Genomic DNA, 6,378 nt, shown 5'->3' with positions numbered 1-6,378 from the left:
GTCGATGGGATTGAGTCTTGGTTTATAATTCGATTAAACAGTTTAGCCAGGGGCTTTGCCAGGACGGTTTGGCACTGTTTATAGAAATCCGCAGTGTACCCGTCTCCCCCCAGGGCTTTTCCCGCTTTTAACCTCTGAATGGCACCTTTGACCTCCTCCTCTGATATGTGCCCCTCTAGGACCTCCAGCTCCGGCTCAGTCAGTCGAGGCAGAGGGTGTTCCTCCAAGTATGCCCGGATCTCCTCCGTTGACTCACCCCCTTGCTTTGTGTAAAGTTCCCTGTAGAAGTCAGCAAAGCATTCCAATATTTGCTCCTTCTTGTTGCACTCGCTGCCCCCTCTCTCTCTAGTGGGTCCCACCCTCCTTTCCATTCTACATCTCAGAGCCCTGCGTGCCAGGAGAGTCCCCACTCTATCCCCCCTTTCATAGTATCTTTGTCAACTGTATCTAAATTTCTTGATCACTTCCCCTATGAGGACCGTGTGCAATGCCTGTCTCTTCTCTTGCATCTCCACCAGGAGGGCTTCCCGGTCTTCCCATTGAGACTGAGCCTAGCATGCAGGGCCTTCAGGTCTTCTCTGATCTTGTTTTCAATAAGCCCTCTTTCCCGCTTACGCCTGGAGCCCTTGGCTATCAGAAGACCCCGGAAGGTGGCTTTCGCGGCCTCCCATACCATCACCATATCAGATTCCCTGTTGTCATTTGTTTCTAAATAGGCTACCATTTCCTTCCTTAGGAAGTCTCAGAAGACCGGGTCTCTTAGGAGCGTGTCATTACAGTGCCATCGAGAAGATCTCGGGGACAGGGCAGCGACCAGTTTGCCACTAATAACTCGTGGTCGGACCATGTAATTGCTTCCACCTTAGGGAGCACGGCTACCCATCTGTTAGGCTCACCTGGCTCCCACAGGGGCGTCAATCGGACCCGGCCAGCTGCGGTCTCCACCAACGTGATGCATAGTGCAGAGATGACAGACTGGACTGGCCCGCCTAATCTCGTCTGCTTGACCCGTAGAAGTATTCTCCTGAAAGTGGAGAAAGGGATTTAGCCACCCGTGGATTTAGTAATGGCACCCCACTGTTCTCCCCACTAGTCACCTCCGATATCCCCTTACAGTAATCTCACCTTATGTTGTTAAATGATGAACTCTCCATCCTGCGTGGAATGCAGAGGCACGTAGATACCAGTTACTTCACTGGTTTGAAGGTGTTGGAAGAGTTCTGGATGAATATTGACTCCGAGGTTCCTGGCGAGGGCCCGTAAGTATAAAGTTCAAAGAGTTCAATATGTCCGATGTTCACTCTTGTTCCATTCCCTTTTTGAATTGCAGGGGTCCGAGAGAATATTGCCTTGAGGCAACTGATGGCGTTCAGGTAAGAGTCTGTATTACCCAGCACTGTCCGGCAAAAGTTGCATGTGTTTAACTTGTTGTTTTCTCTCTCTTTACAGGTGTGGCATATGAAGATGTGGCGTATTAAAGGATAATGCCTTTGGTGGTAATCAGGTAAGTCTATGGTGGTAAAAGAGATTGTATTTGTTGGCTCTATGGGCTCACCTTGTTATTTCTTTTGTTCCCTAGGTGCTGGAGTTCGGCGAAGAAAATGATGGAGGCAGCACTGAAACGAAAGATGCTGTGAGGACTGGTGAGTATGGCGCAGCGCTGCCGCTGGCGATGGGACACGTGCAGGAATAATGTCCTTTCCAGGCTCGAAGACGTGCTGGATCCGGAATCAGGTAAGGAATTAAATAATGTCCTCTCCAGGCTCGGAGACGTGCTGGATCCGGAATCAGGTAAGGAATCAAAATAATGTCTGTGATCTAACCTTTCCTCCTTCTTTCCCCTTTTTCTAGGAGCTCCGGATTCGAGGCGGGCGTGGCAGAAGACTGGATGCTGACTTGCAGGCACGGTGAGCGTTACGCTGCGGAATGCAGAATAACACAAAGCGTGTTCTGCTGTTCGGGCGTGGTTTAAATAGCCTCCAAAGTAGTTCCGGGTAAGAAGTTCCCCAGAACCACAACCAAGTAAAAAATAGTCCCTGTAGTAAAATAGTCCCATCCAGGCCTCACGTTGGCTTGGATTCATTTGCAGCATGGTGTGCATGAGGTAAGTAATGTCTATGAGCCTGGCGCCTATGGCGTCAGGACTGATTTCTATTATGAGCCTGGCACCTAAGGCGCCAGGACTGAACCCAGACAGTCCCCAGCCAGGGCTGCTGGGGTTTTAATAAATGTCTGGATGCCTGCTCCCGGGTCTAATGGGCTTGATCCGGATGCCTGGGGGTAGGCATCATGACAGCACTCCCCCCCCCCCCAAGGCCCCTTCTAAAGTTGTTGTTCCCCTTGGTCCTGGTTTATCTGGGAAGTTCCGATGGAATTTCTTCACCAACCGAGGTGCATGAACGTGGTCACTGGGCTCCCATGATCTTTCTTGTGGTCCGTAACCCTTCCAGTCGATTAAATAAAAAAGTCTTGATTTAACCATCTTAGAGTCCAGGATATTTTTTACATCGAATTCAGGTTCTCCATCTATTAGGATGGGGTCAGGTGGTTTGGTTAATTTTGTCCCAGGTTGAACTGGTTTTAGAAGTGAAACATGAAAGACAGGATGAATCCGCATATTAGAGGGTAATTCCAATTTGACAGCCACCGGGTTGATAATGGCCTTGATGGTGTAAGGTCCCAAATATCTAGGATTGAAAATCCGAGTTCCCTTTAGAGGTATGTGTTTTGCAGCCAGCCAAACTTGATCTCCAATCTGGTATTGTGGAGTTTCACTTCTATGTTGATCAGCATTTTTCTTGTATTTCTCTTTTGCTTGTTTCAAATGTTCTGTTGCCTCCTTAAAGGCTTGTGTAATAGTAGAGTGCAGATGAGTCACTGCAGGCATTTCTAAGTGTTGAGGCGAATCGAGTTCTGAGGTTCGAGGATGATGTCCATATATGGTATAAAAGGGGCTTTGTCCCGTTCCTGAATGTACAGAGTTATTGTATGCATATTCTGAAATCCATAAAATATCCTTCCAATTGCTTTCGGTTTGGTGTAGTATACAACGTAGGTATTGTTCAAGAGTCTGGTTGGTCCTCTCCGTCTGACCATCGGTTTGGGGATGGTGACTGGTTGATAACCTTACGTCGATTTGCGCCAATTGACAACATTTCTTCCAAAATTGTGAAATGAATTGACTACCTCGGTCAGAGACCAATACGGAAGGAAATCCATGTATTCAAACAATGTTTTTGAGAAATTCCTTGGCCAAAATTGAAGCAGAAGGTAATCCTTTTTTTTTTTTAAATAACACATTTTATTGGATTTATAACATACAACCACTGGGCCTTCCAGGGCCAGCATTTAAACAACAACAATATAATAATAATAATAATAGAAATAAAAATAACGTTGGATTGGAAAAGCACTCATATGGAACACATACTGTATGCTTTTATGTAACATTCAGTACATAGCGTAATAGTGTTTGGTACAATAGCAGGTTTTCCGCAGCATTGTCCACAACCCCTAGTCTGTGATGTTATGATATTAAAAGTTCAGTAGTTCACATCGTGTCTTCTCAGCGTTGCCATTCCCTATTTGCTTTTTCAGGGCAACCTCTGGCTCTGTAAACCCGCCTTTCTATTGCGATGCAGATTTCTACATCTATAAACCACTGATTCATCCTGCGGCGGTTCCGCTGCCCCCCATAGGCGTGCTATGTTTCTTTTGATTATCGCTGTTGTGGTCATGAGGCAGAGCTTTTCGTATTTTGACAGATCTATCTCACTATCCACTCCCAGTAACAACAGTTTGGGATCTCTGGGGATCGTCTGGTTCAGGACTCTTGATAACACATCGCAGCATTGCTGCCAGTAATGACTGATTACTGGGCATTCCCACAGTATATGAAAGAAGGTTCCTTCCTCCTCCCGGCAGCGCAGACAGTTGGGTTCAGCTATCTTACCCCAGTGGTACAGGGCTACCCTCAGGTAATAGATCCTGTGCAATATCTTCAGTTGTACTAGGCGTAGTCTGGCTGATATGACTTCACGGGGGTACATCAGGATTTGGACCCAGTCTTACGACATAATTTCTCCCACTTCAGCTTCCCATTTCGATTTCAATCGTTCCAGTTCTGGTGTGGCGAAGGAGGTGATAACACTACACATAGCAGTGGTGACTTTAGCTGGAACATGGTCCACCACTATGTTCCGTTCCAGTGGAGTAGAATCTGCCATGTCGGAGAGAGCAGGGAGGTGCTGTTGCAGGGCGTGTCAGAGCTGTGTATAGTGATATCTCTCTGTTTCCGGGAGGTCAAAGGACGAAATTAGTTCATCAAAACGTCTAATATATCCATCTGCTATAATGTCCTTCACTTTTTCTATACCATGTCTCATCCACACCGGCCATTTCGGCAGTTTGATCACCTCGGGAAGGTTCCTGTTGTTCCACAGCGGTTGTAGTGGAGTGATTTTGTCTCCCCAGCCTATAAAGGTGTGTGACTCTGCCCAGATACGTGGCGTGTGCGAGGTCATGTCACAAGGAGATGCTCTAGGTGTCGCAGCGTATAATTCCATGGGGGGGTGACGCTCTCATATGTGGTAGTGTTGAATTGGTGTGTAGAGCGTCGTTTATCACTGCCATCTGACTGGCCCAGTAGTATGTCTGTAGCCTCGGTAGACCGATACCTCCTTCACATATTGACCTTTGTAGTGTTCAAAGCGCTATTCTCGGGTGTCCGCCACCCCACAGGAGTTGCCTAAGTACACAATCTATCTCCTGGAACATCTTGGTTGGTATGTGCAGTGGAGCATTCTGTAGCACGTACAAGTAGCGGGGAAGTGTTAACATTTTGAACAGTGCAGCTCGCCCCAAGAGGGTCAAGGGTAGAGACTTCCAATGTTGCACATCTCTTGTAAACCTTTCCGTAATAGGTTGCAGGTTATTGGATGTGTAGTCGTTGAGATTTCTTGTAATCCGGACGCCCAGATATCGAAACTGTTCATGCGCGACTCTATATGGGCAAGACTCAGGGGTCTCGTTTCCCAGTTGGTTCAGTGCAAATAGTGTGGTTTTGGACCGGTTCACCTTCAGACCACTAGAGGTACTATATTCTTGCAGTAGCTGTGTTACCACTGGACATGTTGTTTTAGGTTCTTGGAGGTATATCAGTAGGTCATCCGCGTATAGTGAGACTCTGTGCGCGTGTCTCTCAGCCATTGGGCCAGTGGTTCCATGGCCGGCGCGAAAAGAAGGGCTGATAGTGGACAGCCTTGTTGTGTCCCCTTCCCCAGGGCGAAGGATCGTGACGTCCAGCCGTTCACCCTCACTTCGGCCATCGGCGCCTCGTACAGCAGTTGGATCCAGGTTAGGAATCGCTCGCCGATCCCCATTTTACGCATAATCGCCCAGAGTGCCTCCCAGTGGAACGAGTCGAAGGCCTTCTCGAAGTCCACCGCGAGTACTGCCATGGGGGTGTCCAGGGTCTGGGCGCGCTCAATGGCTAGGTGTAGTCTGCGTATGTTCATTATCGTGGACCTACCAGGCATAAAACCACATTGATCTGGGTGTATTAGGGATGTTATGACCTGTTGTAGGCGCGTCGCCAACAGTTTTGCCAGTATCTTCGTCTCGCTGTTAATTAGAGATATTGGTCGATAAGAGCCACATTCGTCCGGGGGTTTGTCTGCTTTGGGTATCACAACTATTGTTGCCTTCCTTAAATCCGCTGGTAGACTGCCCTTGTCTCGGGCCTGCTGATACAGTTTGAGTAAATGTGGGACCAGTTCAGTTCCGCCTATCTTCTTCCAGGTTTCAATGGGGAAACCATTCGGACCAGGTGTCTTTCCGGACTGGAGTTGCATCATAGCTGCCACTATCTCGTCTTCTGTGATTTCCATTTCTAGCCCAGCCGCTTGTTCAGCGTTAAGAGAAAGAAGGGCGATCTTTTCTAACACGGAGGTTTCAGGGGGAATTTCAGGTGCCCTGTATAGTTTTTCATAATATTTTGCAAATTCCTCTGCAATATCTGCATCTGTTGATCTCGTTTCGGCGTTTTGGGTTGTGATCGGTCTTACTTGGTTGTGTCCCTCATCTCTCCGCTCAAGCCACGCTAGCATCTTTCCAGCTTTGTCGCCTGTTTCATAGACTCTGGCTCTCATCGCCCCATGTGCCTGTTTAGCATTGTCCAACGCAATATTCTGTAACTTTTTTTGATCTAGGATCAGAGCTCTGTTCGTGTCAGGAGTATCCTGGATTAGGTGTGTTTCCTCTGCTAGTTTGACATTTGCCTCTGATTCTCTTATTGATTCCAGGTGTGCTTTCTTTTGTGCTGCGGTCCAGAAGATGATCTCTCAACGAATCACAGGTTTGTAGGCTTCCCACAGAGGA

Source organism: Ambystoma mexicanum, chromosome 6q (genome assembly GCF_040938575.1).
Source record: "Ambystoma mexicanum isolate Mex_15411 chromosome 6q, UKY_AmexF1_1, whole genome shotgun sequence".
NCBI classification, from domain to species: Eukaryota; Metazoa; Chordata; class Amphibia; order Caudata; family Ambystomatidae; genus Ambystoma; species Ambystoma mexicanum.
The sequence above is the reverse complement of the archived record's forward strand: the minus strand, read 5'-3'. Positions refer to the sequence as shown.